General features: G+C 35.7%; 1 non-coding gene across 1 annotated transcript; it reads left to right on the forward strand.

The window, feature by feature from the left end:
* The first annotated feature begins 10,681 nt into the window (after positions 1 to 10,681).
* Positions 10,682 to 10,744, forward strand: LOC124081632 (small nucleolar RNA SNORD75). The gene has a single exon (XR_006848092.1). It is a non-coding gene; the product is annotated as a small nucleolar RNA SNORD75 (small nucleolar RNA).
* Positions 10,745 to 18,109: the final 7,365 nt, after the last annotated feature.

Consider the following 18,109-nt stretch of genomic DNA (forward strand, 5'->3'; position numbering starts at 1 on the left):
TAGAAGATAATGACAGCAATATTATTTGAGTTATTATAGAGCTATAAGTCACTGAGGGAAAATAGATCAGGAAGTACTTTTATTGATAAAAGAAGCCTCCAATTCATTAGAAGTTAAATCTCAGCAGAATAATCACTCAAATAGTGCCTATCAGTGATGTAAAATTATTCAATTAATAGAGCAGAGTTTCTTCTTTTAAATTATGTGAAATATTAACTATTACAATTTTAAGGGGGTGTAGAATTACCAGTTGTGATTAAAATGTTAAAATTTGCACTATCTAGTATGAAGAGTTGTATGAGTATAAAATAAAAAGCAGCATTATGTAATTTTAGGGAAAGTAACATTGAGGGTGATATTGGACTGTCTTAATAATTTTTGAGATATTGTATAATGATTTCTGTAATCTTATGCAAAGAAATAAGAAATATTTAAGAAACATCAAGATTTTGTAAAAACAAAACTTAATTAAATCTAAAGATGGACAACAGCAAAACAGGACAATATGATTAAGTAGAATGCAAAGACTTGTGTAAGCAATACATGGGTGGTTTTAAAAATGTATGTTAGAAAGGAAAATTGAAAGATCTATAAAAAGCAGAAGGAAGTTAATATAAATAATACATACACATAGAAACACATTATTAAACATTCAAATATAGAGAATATTTAAATATTTATCACATAATTTCAAAGTAAATATTTGTAAAAATAAAAATTAAACAGACTTACACCTGTAATTCCAGCAATTTGGGAGGCTGAGACAGGAGGATCACAAGTTTGAACCCAGCCTAAGCAATTTAGGGAGGCTATCAGAAACTTAATTTGACACTGCCTCAAAATTAAAAAAAATAATAATAGTAAAAAAATTGTAAAAAAAAAATAGTAAAAAATAATAGTAAATAGTATAAAAAATAGTAAAAAAGGAAATTGAATATGGCTCTTTTTCTCCCAGAGTTTCCCCAACATTAAGCCTAAACTCAAAAGTCTAGAGAAGGGACCCTTAACTCCTCAAACAGAGGTTTTGGCAGTGGCTTTTAATGGGAGAGATGAGAAGGCCCGTAAACAAAAATACCAGATGTTGGCCAAAGCCTTTCAACCTGCCCCAACCACTGGCACTCCAGCATTCCTGGCCCCTAGAAAACAGCCAGAGGTACCCAGTGACCCTGCTTCAAATGTGGTCAAAAAGGTCATTGGGCCAGAGTGTGCCCAAATCCCCAGAAGCCTCCTGGTGCATGTCCCAAATGCCACCAGGAAGGACACCAAGAAGTTCAAGGCCATCTGGCTCTGGTACATTTCAAATTTTTAAATTTGAAAAACTGCAACCCAAGGGGGTGCCCTGCCCGAGGGTATGGCAGAGGTGGCTACACCCATGGAGATAGAGAGAAAGTAGGTAGGTAGAAGCAGAGGTTCCCCTCTGTATCTTCTTACACCAAATGAGGAACAATTAACCACTCTGGGAGTCATCACTGTCTCAGGATGGTAGTTGGGGCTAAGGCCCTTAAGGGTTTTTGGTGCCTGGCACCAGGGCTTTGAGTGGAAGGAGTAAGGCCCAGACAGTGAGAGCTCTTTTGCCAGGGGTGAGGCCCTCCAAGCCTATGGACTCAGTCAATGGCAGGGACCAACTGTATCTCTGAAAGCCATGTTTGGGGGTGCCCCTGACCAAATAGAAACCCTGGGGTGCCAGAAGTTCAATGGTCTCTTTTTAGTACCCACAGGTTGTTTAAGTCAGCTGAAGTCTAGGGAATTTACCTGAATCAGCTTGTGGTAGATGAAAAGGAGTGTGCTTGGTGAAATGGAAGGTGGGTTCATAGTAAGGGTGACATAAGATGGAGAATATAGGGGCCCAAACCAACTCAGATGCCCAAAAGGAGAGCAAGGTTAATGGAAGAGCCTATCTGAGTCACAGCACCGGTGAAAGGACACTCTCAGAGTCCACGCAGAGTCCAAATGCTATGCCACACAGAAAAATCTCATGTAAAAGATTTTTTTCTGAGTAGCAGGAGGCAAACTGGGAAGGCTGTCCTTCCAAAGAGAGCAGCAATGTGTTGGCACTCACAGAGCAGCTTTATAAACTGCAAGAGGAATTTCATAAGCTACTTAGGAGTTGCGTCAAAAGCTGGGCCCATGTTCTTACAGGAAGTTAAGTAGCATTGCCTCAGAATTGAAACTTTAGAGCCTCTAGATAAAATGGCTCCTGACCTAAAATGGCAAATCTGAGGCCAATATTGTTCTGATACCAATAGTAACAGTGGCCCACTTTATGCTTTGAATGTAGCACTTGCTGCTCTAGCACTGCAACTTATTTTTTTTTTAATTGGGCATGTTTCTGTGTCTTCCTCTCTTCCTGCTCTTCCCTAATCTCACCCCCTCCATAATCTCAAGGGCAACAGAATTACATGTCTTCCCCATCATAGGCAGATTTATCTGTCCTTGAATACACACCCACCAAAAGAATGAAGTAATTCAGACTTTGAGGATGGCACCAGCACCAGAAGACCTCAGAAATGACTGTCTTCCAAATTAACAAGTGAATTATAACTCCAACAGAGAACATGTGAAATGTAGCCTTTGAAACACTTCTTTTTTTTGAGAGAGAGAGAGAGAGAGACAAGAGAGAGATAATTTTTTAATATTTCTTTTTCAGTTCTCGACAGACACAACATCTTTATTTTTATTTCATGTGGTGCTGAGGATCAAACCCAGCACCCCGCACATGCAGGTGAGTGCATTACCACTTGAGCCACATCCCCAGCCCTGAAACACTTCTTTAAGAGACCCCTGTTCCTGTTGATGGGCAGAATCAGAGCCTCTGGTACAGGAGTGCCCTGTGTTTATCCTTTGCTAGCAAAGCAATAAACCTTCTTTTTCCTTTTCTTTTTTTTCTCATTTTATATTTTATTTTTATTTATTTATTTTTATTATTATTAGTTGTTCAAAACATCACATAGTTCTTGACATATCACATTTCATACATTTGATTCAAGTGGGTTATGAACTCCCATTTTTACCCCATATACAGATTGCAGAATCACATCGGTTACACATCCACATTTTTACATACTGCCATACTAGTGTCTGTTGTATTCTGCTGCCTTTCCTATCCTCTACTATCCCCCCCATCCCCTCTCCTCCCATCTTCTCTCTCTACCCCATCTACTGTAATTCATTTCTCTCCCTTGTTTTTTTTTCCCTTTCCCCTCACTTCCTCTTATATGTAATTCTGTATAGCAATGAGGGTCTCCTTCCATTTCCATGCAATTTCCCTTCTCTCTCCCTTTCCCTCCCACCTCTCATCCCTGTTTAATGTTAATCTTCTTCTCATGTTCTTCCTCCCTTCTCTGGTCTTAGTTGCTCTTCTTATATCAAAGAAGATATTTGGCATTTGTTTTTTAGGGATTGGTTAGTTTCGCTTAGCATAATCTGCTCTAATGCCATCCATTTCCCTGCAAATGCCATGATTTTGTCATTTTTTAGTGCAGAGCAATACTCCATTGTGTATAAATGCCACATTTTTTTTATCCATTCATCTATTGAAGGGCATCTAGGTTGGTTCCACAGTCTACCTATTGTGAATTTTGCTGCTATGAACATCAATGTAGCAGTATCCCTATACGCTCTTTTAAAGTATTTAGGGAATAGTCCGAGAAGGGGAATAGCTGGGTCAAATGGTGGTTCCATTCCCAGCTTTCCAAGGAGTCTCCATACTGCTTTCCAAATTGGCCGCACCAATTTGTAGTCCCACCAGCAGTGCATGAGTGTAGGCTTTTCCCGTGCATCCTCGCCAGCACTTGTTGTTGTTTGACTTCATAATGGGTATCAATCTTACTGGAGTGAGATGGTATCTTAGGGTGGTTTTGATTTGCATTTCTCTGACTACTAGAGATGGTGAGCATTTTTTCATGTACTTGTTGATTGATTGTATGTCCTCCTCTGAGAAGTGTCTGTTCAGGTCCTTGGCCCATTTGTTGATTGGGTTATTTGTTTTCTTATTGTTTAATTTTTTGTGTTCTTTGTATACTCTCGATATTATGGCTCTATCTGAAGTGTGAGGAGTAAAAATTTGTTCCCAGGATGTAGGCTCCCTATTTACCTCTCTTATTGTTTCTCTTGCTGAGAAAAAAACTTTTTAGTTTGAGTAAGTCCCATTTGTTGATTCTTGTTTTTAACTCTTGTGCTATGGGTGTCCTATTAAGGAATTTGGGGCCCGACCCCACAATATGTAGATTGGAGCCAACTTTTTCTTCTATAAGAGGCAGATTCTCTGATTTGATATCAAGCTCCTTGATCCATTTTGAGTTAACTTTTGTGCATGGTGAGAGAAAGGGATTCTGTTTCATTTTGTTGCATATGGATTTCCAGTTGGCCCAGGACCATTTGTTGAAGATGCTATCCTTCCTCCATTGCATGCTTTTAGCCCCTTTGTCAAATATAAGTTAGTTGTAATTTTGTGGATTGGTCTCTGTGTCCTCTATTCTGTACCATTGGTCCACCCTCCTGTTTTGGTACCAGTACCATGCTGTTTTTGATACTATTGCTCTGTAGTATAGTTTGAAGTCTGGTATCACTATACCGCCTGATTCACTATTCCTGCTTAGAATTGATTTTGCTATTCTGGGTCTTTTATTTTTCCATATGAATTTCATGATTGCTTTATCTATTTCTACAAGAAACTCCATTAGGATTTTGATTGGCATTGGATTAAACCTATAGAGAACTTTTGGTAATATCGCCATTTTGATGATGTTAGTTCTGTCTATCCATGAACAGGGTATATTTTTCCGTTTTCTAAGATCTTCTTCTATTTCTCTCTTTAGGGTTCTGTAGTTTTCATTGTATAAATCTTTCACCTCTTTTGTTAGGTTGATTCCCAAGTATTTTATTTTTTATTGAGGATATTGTGAATGGGGTGGTTGTCCTCATTTCCATTTCAGAAGATTTGTCGCTGATATACAGGAATGCCTTTGATTTATGCGTGTTGATTTTATATCCTGCCACTTTGCTGAATTCATTTATTAGCTCTAGTAGTTTCCTGGTAGACCCTTTTGGGTCTGCTAGGTATACGATCATGTCATCCACAAATAGTGATAATTTAAGTTCTTCTTTTCTTATTTTTATGCCTTTAATTTCTTTCGTCTGTCTAATTGCTCTGGCCAGTGTTTCGAGAAGTATGTTGAACAGAAGTGGTGAGAGAGGGCATCCCTGTCTTGTTCCAGATTTTAGAGGGAATGCCTTCAATTTTTCTCCATTCAGAATGATGCTAGCCTGAGGCTTAGCTTAGATAGCTTTTACAATATTGAGGTATGTTCCGGTTATCCCTATTTTTTCTAGTGTTTTGAACATAAAGGGATGCTGTACTTTGTCAAATGCTTTTTCTGCATCTATCAAGATGATCATATCGTTCTTATCTTTAAGTCTATTGATGTGGTGAATAACATTTATTGATTTCTGAATATTGAACCATCCTTGCATCTCAGGGATGAATCCTACTTGATCATCATGCAAGATCTTTTTGATATGTGTCTATATCCGATTCGCCAGAATTTTATTGAGGATTTTTGCATCTATGTTCATTAGAGATATTGATCTGTAGTTTTCTTTCTTTGAAGTGTCTTTGTCTGGTTTAGGAAACAGGGTGATGTTGGCCTCATAGAATGAATTTGGAAGTACTCCCTCTTTTTCTATTTCCTGAAATAGCTTGAAAAGTATTGGTATTAGTTCCTCTTTAAAGTTTTTGTAAAACTCTGCTGTATACCCATCAGGTCCTGGGCTTTTCTTAGTTGGTAGTCTTTTGATGGCTTCTTCTATTTCCTCAATTGATATTGGTCTGTTTAGGTTGTGTGTATCCCCTGACTCAATCTGGGCAGATCATATGACTTAAGCAATTTATCAATGCCTTCACTATCTTCTATTTTATTGGAGTATATGGATTCAAAATAATTTCTAATTATCTTCTGTATTTCTGTAGTGTCTATTGTGATATTGCCTTTTTCATCCCATATGATAGTAATTTCAGTTCTCTCTCTTCTTCTCTTCATCAGCATGGCTAAGAGTCTGTCGATCTTATTTATTTTTTCAAAGAAATAACTTTTAGTTTTGTCAATTTTTTTCAATTGTTTCTTTTGTTTCAATTTCATTGATTTCAGCTCTGATTTTAATTATTTCTTGCCTTTTACTACTTTTGCTGTTGTTTTGCTTTTACTTTTCTAGGGTTATGAGATGAAGTGTGACATCATTTATTTGTTGTTTTTTTCTCTTTTTAAGGAATGAACTCCAAGCAATGAATTTTCCTCTTAGAACTGCTATCATTGTGTCCCATAGATTCTGATATGTTGTGTCTGTGTTTTCATTTATCTCTAAGAATTTTTTACTTTCCTCCTTGATGTCTTCTGTAACCTATTGATCATTCAGTAACATATTGTTCATTCTCCAAGTGATGCAGGATTTTTCCTTCCTTCTTTTATCATTGATTTCCAGTTTCATTCCAGTATAATCAGATAGGATGCATGGTATTATCTCTACTCCTTTATAATTTCTAAGAGTTGTCCTGTGACATAATATATGGTCTATTTTTGATAAGGATCCATGTTCTGGTTTGAAAAAAGTGTAAATGCATGATGTTGGGTGGTATATTCTATATATGTCAATTAAGTCTAGGTTATTAATTGTATTATTGAGTTCTATAGTTTCTTTATTCAACTTTTGTTTGGAAGATCTGTCCAGTGGTGAGAGAGGTGTGTTGAAGTCTCCCATAATTATTGTATTGTGGTCTATTTGACTCTTGAACTTGAAAAGACTTTGTTTGATGAACATATCTGCACCATTGTTTGGGGCATATATATTTATGATTGTTATGTCTTGTTGGTGTATGGTTCCCTTGAGCAGTATGTAGTGTTCTTCTTTATCCCTTTTGATTAACTTTGGCTTGAATGCTATTTTATTTGATATGAGTATGGACACTCCTGCTTGTTTCCGAGGTCCATATGAGTGATATTATTTTTCCCAACCTTTCACCTTCAGTCTATGTATGTCTTTTCCTATCAATTGTGTCTCCTGTCAGCAGCATATTGTTGGATCTTTTTTTTTTTTTTGATCCATTCTACTAGCCTGTATCTCTTGATTGGTGAGTTTAAGCCATTAACAATTAGGGTTACTATTGAGATATGGTTTGTACCTCCATACACATTTGTTTATTTACGTTACTCAACATGATTTGTTTTCCCTCTTTGATTATTTTTTACCTTTACTGTACTACCTCCCGCTGTTGGTTTTCATTGTTATTTTCCATTTCCTCTTCCTGTAATGTTTTGCCGAGCATGTTTTGAAGAGCTGGTTTTCTAGCTGCAAATTCTATTAACTTTTGTTTATCATGGAAGGTTTTAATTTCATCTTCCATCATGAAGCTTCATTTCGCTGGATATATGATTCTTGGTTGGAATCCATTTTCTTTCAGCATTTGAAGTATGTTGTTCCAGGATCTTCTATCTTTCAGAGTCTGTGTTGAAAGATCAGCTCTTATCCTGATTGGTTTACCCCTAAATGTAATATGCTTCCTTTCTCTTTTAGCTTTTAACATTCTCTCCTTATTCTGTATGTTGGGCATCTTCATTATAATGTGTCTTGGTGTGGATCTCTTATGATTTTGCACATTTGGCATCCTGTAGGCTTCTAGAATTTGGAATTTTTTTTTCAGTCTTCAAGTCTGGGAAGTTTTCTCATATTATTTCATTGAACAGATTGCGCATTCCTTTGTTTTGGACCTCTATACCTTCCTGTATCCCAATGACTCTTAAGTTTGGTCTCTTTATGTTATCCTATATTTCTTGGATGTTCTGCTCATGGTTTCTTAACAGTCTCACTGAGCTGTTTATGTTCTTTTCAAGTTGAAAGACTTTGTCTTCATTGTCTGATGTTCTATCTTCTAAGTGTTCTACTCTGCTGGTAGTACTCGCATTTGAGTTTTTAATTTGGTTTATTGCTTCCTGCATTTCTAGGATTTCTGTTTGTTTGTTTTTTATAAGGTCTATCTCCCTGTATATTTGATCTTTTGCTTCTTGGATTTGTTTATGTAATTCATTATCAAAGTGATCTTTCATTGTCTGATTTTGCTGTCTAATGTCTTCCTTGAGACTCCATATCATCTGAAGCATGTATATTCTGAATTCTTTATCTGACATTCCATCTGCTGCAGATATTACCTCTTCTAAAGTTGAGTTGACCTGCATTGCTTGGGGTCCTTTCTTTCCTTGTCTTTTCATACTGCTCACATTGCTTTATGCTTTGTGAAACTGTTGTGTTATTGATTTTCCCCCTATGTATTTATACTGCTCTTGTATAGTTGCAAAGTCTCCCTTTTGTGGAGAAAGACAATGTTAACAGTTCCAAATATCAATAGTACATGATCTAAGCACACGTTTTCCTTATTACTACATTTATTGCTAGACTCTATGTCTACAAATGTTGGTTTTGATTATCATTTACAAATATAGTCATTAGTTTCATGGAAGGCATACCGTTTCTGGTAGCTTGAAGAAAACTGAATTTCAGGTGTAGGATGTTATGTTTAGGGGGAAAGGAATGAGGGTATGGGGTTAATATAACTTAGTAACTTTGGAAAGCTCTAACCAATACATGGGTAATTTATGGAAGAATGTATAGATTCAAATCCTGTCTGTATTTATAAGTTTACCATACTTATAAATAGTAAAATTTATAGGGTTGCAAGTGGGATAGAGGGAGTAAGAAGGAGAAAAACAAAGAACAAGGAAAGAAAGAGAAAAAAGAGAGTGGGAAAAAGAAAATAAGAGAAAAAAGAAAAGAAATATAAGGGGGCAGGGAGTTGGGGCATATGCAATTCCTCTATATTATATTATTCTGGTGGTTCAGTTGTTAAAGACCTTTTTCATGCACAATTCTTGTTTTCACATATGTTGAGGTTGTGAGGACCAGAGAGGGAAAGGTAGAGGAGACTAGATGAATGGATGAAATGAGAGAGAGAAGAGAAAAAAAGAAAGAAAAACAAATGTCTCTCAGAACTGTTTTCTTTTCTTCCATTTGGTGGCATTGTCTATTCCTAGCTTGAGTCTCTGGGTTCAGGGTGGTGGTGGTAGTCAGTGTGAGAGGACTTGAGCTTCCACCTGTGGCCTCTCTACTCTTTTTCTCTGAGATGTAAACCAGGTGCCCCATCTTCTGCAGAACCAATTGGTAGCCACGCCCACTGTTTGATGGGTTTTAAGGCTTGGTGGGATTTTCCAAGATGAGTTCCATCAGTTTTTCTCATAAGGTGTTTGATGAGGTAGGGGGTGTTGGGGAGACCTTACATTTGTTCAGAGCTTGGTCAGGTGACTGCACGGGCGGGCAGCTGGGCCTCTCCTCCAGTTGGGGTGGTGTGTCCACCACACAGTCTGGTGGCTGTGCCCCCTCTCTGGGCCTTGTGGTCTGCCTACCGTGCAGGCAGGTGTCTGGGGTCCTCCTCCAGTTTGGGTGGTCTGTCTCCTTTTTCCTTTTCTAAAACTATGTCATCATTATTAGATTGGCATCAAGGACACAGATGGAGCTTTAAGTAGTACCTTCATATCACAGCATCCCATATGCAGAATATATCTATTACATCCCAATAGTTCCAAAAATCTTAAGTCCTTCCAACATCAACTTGAAAGACTGAACACTAAAGTCACATCTTAATGTCATCTAAATCAAATATGGGTCAGACTCAAAGGTGATTTTCATTTTAAGGCAAATTGCCCTCCAACTGTGAACCTGTGAAATCAAAAAAAGTTATGTTTCCAAATCATGCTGGTAATACAGACATGGAATACACATTTCTATTACAAAAAGGAGAGATAGACAAGAAGAAATGTATAATATGTCCAAGTGAGTCCTAAACCCAACAGATATTAAGGCTTGAGAATAATCTTTGATTGCATTTCCTGCCTTCCAGACATGTTGGGGAGTCTGTTCTCCAAGGCTCCAGGGAAACCATCCTCATGGCTTTGTTTAAAGAACCCACTCCACAGATCTCACAGGTTGGATTCATGTGTTTCTGCCTTTCTTGGGCTGAAGTTTTATCCTGGTGTCTCTACAAGTCTAGACTCTAGAGTAGCCATGCTACCATATATCCTCTAATCACTGACCTGGTAGGGAATGGGTATGAAATGGCCCAGCTAAATTCCACATTTCTTCTGGGTATTTCCCTTATAGCAACTCTCTGCAATTGTCCCACCCTTCTCATATGTTTGTTCTGGTCCCTGAGGCCCTCTGAGTTATCCTTTGAACTCCAGGTGGAGGTAGCCATGCCTCCACAGCTTATGCACTCTGTTATTGAATTGTTAGCACCACAATGATGTTACAAAAGTTAATTGTTTGTGCTCTGCAAAGCAATGGTCTGAGCCACAATCAGGATCCCATGAATCATAGCTGAGGTGTTGGGAGAAACTTTCTGCTGTAATGTTGGGAACAGAGACCTGTTGTGACTTTGGGAAGGAAGCCCTGGGATCCCAAGGATGACTTAGACACCTCCCTTTAAATTGTTCCCTCAAGACCTTAGGACTCTGAGCCTTGGATTGGTGTGGCAATGTTGAATTTCTCTGAAATCCCTTGGGATAATTCTTCCATTTTGTTGATGAATAACATCTGGTTTCCTTCTAGCTACACTAATCTCCCTATCAAAAGATCCCCTTGGAGCCTATGAAGGTATAGGAGTAGTGGGCAGAAGAGATTTCCAAAAAAAATTTATTCTGAGTTTTAAAAAACAAAAGGAAAAAATGTCCCTTGGTCAGATGTTTGGTTTTGTGTTTTGTCTCCTAAACATGCTTTTAATTCTTCACATGACTATGCTGAAAATTTTGTAAGTCTTTACTTTCTGTTTCCCCATTACTTATGAAATACACCTTAAAATCATTTATTCTCAATTTTTACTGTTTGCACCTATGAAAAGCCAGGAAGTTTTCCAAACACTTTGCTGCTTAGAGATTTCTTCTGCCAAATGTTCTAGTTCATCACTCTTAAGATTCTGCCTTCCACAAATTCCTAGGACGTGGACATAGTTCAACCTAGTTTTTTGCCACTTTGTAGCAAGGATGGTCTTTCCCTCAGTTTGCAAAATATAATTTTATTCTTTTAAAAGACCTCATTTGAGGCTATATATGGTGGCACATGCCTGTAATCCCAGCAGCTCAGGAAGCTGAGGCAGGAGGATCATGAGTTCAAAGTCAGCCTCAGCAACTCAGCAAGAACCTTTCACTAAGTAAAAAAAAAATATTTAACAAGGGCTGGGGATCTGGCATGTGGCTTATTGGTTAAGTACCCCTGTGTTCAAAGCCTGGAGCAAAAAAAATTAAAAATAAAAAATTCAGAGTGGTCTTTAGAGTCCATATTTCTACTAACATTCTGTTCATGTCTACTCACCTAGTATCAGAACAGAATTTCTAGGAATTTCCCAGATTATTTCTTCTGTACCTTCACCAGAATTGCCTTAATACTGCATTCATGGTGATACTAGTTTTTTTCAGCATTTGCTTAAAAAATTTTTCTAACTTCTACTCATGTCTCAGTTCTGAAATTACTTCCAATTTTTTGGTATTGTTATAGCAACAACCCTATACATCATTTCCAATTTCTCAATCTGTTCTGTGCTATTATAACAAAATACCACAGACTGAGTAATTTATAAGCACAAGATATTCATTTCCCAAAGTTTGGTAGGTTGGAACGTCTAAGATCAAGGCACTGGCAAGTTTGTTCTACAATGAGGAGCTAGTGTCTATTTTCATAATGGGGCTATGCAGGTTGCATCCCCTGTGGGAGAGGAATGCTGTATTCTTACAGAAGGTTGGAAAGCAAAATGTAACCCAACTTCCTCATCAAGCATTTTTATGAGATCATTAATCCATTCACAAAGGCAAACCTAAACACTTCTCAAAAGACCTAATTTTCCAATACTTTTGCATGGGTAATTAAGTTCCAACATGTGAATTTTGTGGGACACATTCAGAACATAGCAGTTTTATATCCCCCAAACTGTAATATTGTGATGAAGGAAATCAAAGTCATAATAAATGGAAAAACATACAAAAAAATCTCTCACCATAGATTTGAGGATTCAATATAGGAAAGACATTGTATCCTCAAATTGACCTAGATTCAGTGCAATTCCCTTCAGTGCTCCATAAATATTACTTTGTGATACCAACAAGCATATTCTAAAATGCATAAAAAATAAAGAAACTAGGATATAAAAATATTTTTGAAAAATAATACTGTTGAAGCATGATTCTACCCAATTTAGACACACTATAAAGCAATATTAATCAAGATTTGTCCAAAGGGATAAACATAAATACCAATGAAAAATAGAGAGTTATAAATACAACTATATGAATTTTTGACAGATATAAAGGCAAACATAAAAGAATAAGTCTTTTAGGAAAAAAAAAATAGGGGAAATAAACTCTGTGACCTAAGGTTAGGCAAAGAGCTTTTAGACATGACAATAAAAACATGTTCCATAAAACTAAACTGGCCTTCATCAAAATTAAAACCATAAAAAGTTTTCTCTGCCAAAAACACAGTTATTTGTGTGTGTGTGTGTGTGTGTGTGTGTGTGCCTGTCTGTCTGTCTGTCTGTGATTAGAAGGAATGTTTTGGCAACCATATATCTGATAAAGGACTTATATCCAGAAAACAATAAATTCATAAACCTAAACTGTAAAGAAACAAATCAATTTTTTAAAATGGCAAAATATTTCAAATGGCACTTTAAAGCATCACCAAAGATGGTATATAACCAGGCAAGGTGGAAATGATTGTAATCTCAGCAACTCAGAAAGGCTAAGAGAGGAGGATTGGAAGTTCAAGGCCAGCCTCAGCAAGTTAGCAAGGCCCAGAGCAACATAGTGAGACCCTGTCTAAAATAAAAAGGGCTGTGGGTGTGACTCAGTGGTTAATTGCACCTGGGTTCAATAATCAGTAAGCACCTTACCTCTCAAATTAAAAAGAGATGACATATAGATAGCAAATAGGTGTAAAAAGATATTGAACATTATAACTTATAAAAATGGCTAAAACTTTCATATATTACTGGAGGACCAAAATTACACAACTACTTTAGAAAAAAAAGGGCTGACAGTTCTGTTGGGCCAATGAGTTGGAAAGCAGCCTAGGTTGCCTATGCAGGGGACTCCCAGGGTGCATCACACTGAACCTGGATATTGCAGTTGGCACACTAACTGCACTCAGCCTTATTCCCATGGTAACAAGGCCTCCTTTGTGTGCTCAGCATGTTTCTTTTCTCCTGTTTTTCTGCCACTGACCTATTAGGTCATTGGTCACCACTCATAACCACGTTCCTAGCTCATTGGATCATATGACACTCAAATGATTTTGCCCAGTAACAGATTATGCATAAGAGCTTGCCTATGCAATAATAAAGTAGATAGAGTTCTTTGAAGCTGGTCTCCAGAGGTCTCCTTTTGAATTCATCAGCACACCCTCCTCAGCTGTTTGGTGGGTTTGGATAGACCAAGAGAGTCCACACAGTTCTTTTACACAGTCAAAAGATTCTTACTGTATTACTCAGAAAGGCATCTCTTAGTTGGTTTTACTTAGATAAGTGAAAACTTATGTTTACTGAAAGTAATGTACAGTAATGAATATATAGTTTTGTTCATAATTGAATAAATATAGATGACCTTCAAGAGGTAAATAGATAAAACTAACAATGATACAACTGAATGATGGAATACTACACAGCAATAGAAGGGAATAAACTAATAATATACAACTTGGGTAAATTATGAAGTGTTAGGATAATAGAAAACAGCCAAATTCAAAAGATTATATGTAGCTGGGTTCAGTGGCACAGGCCTGCTCAAAGTCAGTCTCAGCAAAAGCAAGGCACTAAGCAACTCAGTAAGCTCCAAATACAAAATAGGGCTGGGGATGTGACTCAGTGGTTTAGTGCCCCTAAGTTCCATCCCCAGCATTCCCCCCAAAAAATATACATGAATAAAACTTTCTAAAGATTACATGTAGTCTAATTCAATTATATGAATCTGGAAAACAAAACTATCATAATTGAAAAGAAATTAATAATTGAGAGGAATTAGGGATGGGTAAAGTATATAACAATAAAGCAAAAAATAACTGGCTGTTATGGATGTGATGAAATTTTTCTTTATCCTGATAATGGTGGTAGTAACTTCATAGACCCCCAAATTAAATTCACTAAGTGATAATATAAAACAATAAACTAAAAATAGCACATAGGATGAAGTGAAAAGTGGTATAATGAATTTTTCTTAGTGAAAAACTACACTATTCTTGGCATAGAATTAGGTGCTCCAAGGCATTTAAAAATATCTCAAGGGAACAATTGATCATTGTATATTATAAGATTTCCTGTTGATATCATCCATTATTAAATATACTGGCAATTTAACAATCATAATCAGTTTTCTATTTAAATCAATTGTTTCTTCTTCTAACATAACTGGGGTAATTGTACTTATGGGGGCATCATTGCTTCTGTTATAGCATTACATTTTTTAAAAAGGGATCAACATAAAGTTTGATTTTTCTTATTGATTGATATTTTAAAGGGGAAGAAATTTTGAAGTGTGAAAGTGTGGGATACTTTTGAGTGCCAGTAGCTTTATGATTGCCTCAAGTACTGTATTTGGATAAAAGACATTGATGTTTCCAAAAACACATATATGTCATATATAGTAGAATTAAGTTTTCTTTTCTTTTCTTTTTTTCTTTTTGTTTTTGGAGGCAGGGTACCAGGAATTAAACTCAGGGACACTCGACCACTAAGTCGAATCCAGCCCTATTTTGTATTTTATTTAGAGATACAGTCTCACTGAGTTGCTTAGGGCCTTGCTAAATTGCTGAGGTTGGCTTTGAATTCGCAATCCTCCTGCCTCAGCCTCCCAAGCTACAAATTAAATTTTCTTATCACATAAATAAATACGTTAGTCATTATTTCTCTAATATTGACATCTTCAGTTACAGGAAAACTAAGCTGTTATTAGTATTATTTATCAAAGGCTTTTTAATTTTTATTTGATTAATGTTATTATGATTTAGATATGAGGTATCTCCCAAAAAATCATGTGTGAGAAAATCAAGAATTTTCAGTTAAAATGATTGGATTATAAGAATATTAACCTAATCAATACATTAATCCATTAACTGGGTGGTAAAGCTTGAGGCCAGCCTGCACAACTTAGCAAGATTCTATTTCAAAAATCATATAAAAAAGTCTGGGGATGCAGCTCAGTAAAGAATACTCACCTAGCATGTGCAAGGCCTTGGATTCAATTCCAAGTACTACAAAAGAAAGAAAAGAGAAAAAAACATGAAATTAAAAATAAACTTCTCATCCCAAGCATTCCAAAATAAGGGATGTTCAAATTTTATAATATTCAGAGAGTAAAATTGCAACTCTTCTTAAAATATAGAATAGATTTATACTTTATGTGGAAACTTTAAGACAGTAAAGCTAGCTCAACATGGATACTGAAGAACAGGGACTATATAAGGCAAAAAAAAGGTGGATTCTGAAACTATGGATGAGTTAGAAACAAAATTACTGTCTATAGGGCAATAAAACATGACCTTTGGCATTTTCTTTCTTACTAGACAGAAATTTGTAAGTTAACAACAAACTTCAGATAATATGGACTCGGAAATAGTAAATTGCAAAGTAAAACACCAATATATTACCTTAAATAATTAAATGTTCCTGAGTTGAATTGTTAACTATTGTGAGAGAACATGCTACTTAAAACCTTCCCATTAAAATTTCCACATTTTGGATAACCTGTCTTAATCTGACACTGAAACTGGAGATAAAAGTATAATTATAATTATTGAGTAATTGAAATTGCAGTCTTTTATAAACATCAATAAATTAACTTATAAATTCAATGAAAATTAGTAACTTTACTAACTTGAGAAACGCTAGAGGTATGTATTAGCACTGTAAAAGGCTTCTTATTCCTTCATATACTAAAGCAAAAATTCTTAAGCAAAATAAACCTGAAAGTTGAAAGAATAAATAAATGCTAAACACAAAGACAGACTTTAAGGTTTTTGCAAATAGTATCTTCTCTTTCTTCCTATATTATGAGTAAAATGAAATTTGAATGTTGTCAAAATGTAGATACTTAAAATCAGAGTGCTCTAGATTATTTAACAGCAAAAAAATGTATTTATTCCTGGAGAATGTTTGAATTCACATTCTTCTCCAACTTTTTCAGCAGCTAATGTTTAGAGAAGAGATTCATTCAGTTCTATTTAGATTCTGCTTTGACTTCCTATGTTTGATACTGTGTATTAGGAATATATTTATATGGGAGACTGCAACTCTGGCATTTAAAAAATGAGACAAAGTTTATGGCCTTTGGAAGAAAATAGGGCAATTAGACATATATCCAGCTGTTCCACTTTATGATCTTGTCAGTCAGATTTTCTTTATTCTTTCCTTCTTTTTTAACAAGTGTTCATTCACTTTCAATTCAACTACAACTATATTCAACTATTGAATTGACCTTTCGTTTTATAAACATCAGTAAATCAACCATTAAAGTGCAATGAAAATTTGTAACTGCAATTCATCATAAAACTTACAGTCTGCAGAGTAACACATTATTAATCACTATCACAATCAGATTTCTTCTTGGCATTATGTCTGCTGAAAGCAGGAAGGTATACTGAAAATTTTATAGGATGAAGATTTAAAAATTCAGAGTTCTATGATCACCAGGAACAAAAATCCATGCTTATCATAAGAAGTACAAATAAGTAAATGAGTTTCATATTTGGAAAAATTACAAATTTTGTTTTATATGTATTTATTCATTTAATTTTTTTTCTCTTTTGTTGGTACCAGGGATTGAACTCAGGGTCTCTTAACCACTGAGCTACATCCCCAGCCCTATCTTATATTTTATTTAGAGACAGGGTCTTCTCTGTTGTTTACAGCCTTGCTAAATTTCTAAGGCTGGTTTTTGAATTTGCAATCCTCCTCCATCAGCCTCCCGAGTCACTGGAATGGCAAGTGTATGCCACACACCATCCCTGAGTACAAATTTTATTTTATCATATTTAAAGGTCTTATTTAAAGGAACTATATATTTCTGAAATGTTAATATGTACTTCAAGTTCGTTTGTCACTATGAATTAACATCTGGTTAAACTAAGGACTCAAATATGTATTTGCTACAAGCACTAGCAATTTTATACAATTTTAAACAAATACATTTTGTCTTTGTTTCATTTTTTATCTCTATTAGGACTTTTCAATACCAGAAGTAATTTTTTCCAATTGTATATATATAAAAATATCATGATCATTCATTGTAAAATCATATTATTAATAATTTCCAATATGGGCATTATAATATATATTTCATATTGTTGGTATCTAGAGAAAGTATCTAAATCTAAAGAGTAAGCACAATTTTGGTTTACAGTGCATTAATTAATAAACATTAATAAATCAACCACTAGATGAATTGTCAATTTTCAGAAATATTTCCTGTTATTCTTTTGAATTCTATTAACAAATATACTTCTGGTTTCTAGAAATAAGTTGAACAGTCACTTCTTCCTTACCATGTCTTTTCTCTCATCCTACTCATATTCACCTATAAAGACCACCTAAAAATTATACTTTATGAGTGTTTTTAATAATAGCTTCTATGTGTCCTGTGTCTCAGCCATTGAAATATATCGTTCAACAATTGTCTCATTTGATACATACACATAACATGTTTTAAAAATATCACTATTTTGGGGCTGGGGTTGTGGCTCAGTGGTAGAGTGCTTTAAAACCACTATTTTAATTTTTATAGATAAGTAAAGTGAATTTTAGCACAGAGATACTTAGTGCCTAAAGTTTCAAACTTTCATGTCATTTTGAAAAATCAGTACATTTTATATTAGATTATTTTTCTTTCTTTCAAATATGGGATTTTCTCCCCTTCCTTCCTTCCTTCCTTCCTTCCTTCCTTCCTTCCTTCCTTCCCCTCTTTCTGCTCCTCTCTCTCTCTCTCTCTCTCTCTCTCTCTCTCTCTCTCTCTCTCTCTCTGTTTTTAACTTCTTA

The sequence above is a fragment of the Marmota monax genome, unplaced genomic scaffold (genome assembly GCF_021218885.2).
Source record: "Marmota monax isolate L192 unplaced genomic scaffold, Marmota_monax_Labrador192_F-V1.1 WCK01_AAM20220418_F8-fsc00067, whole genome shotgun sequence".
Lineage (NCBI taxonomy): Eukaryota > Metazoa > Chordata > Mammalia > Rodentia > Sciuridae > Marmota > Marmota monax.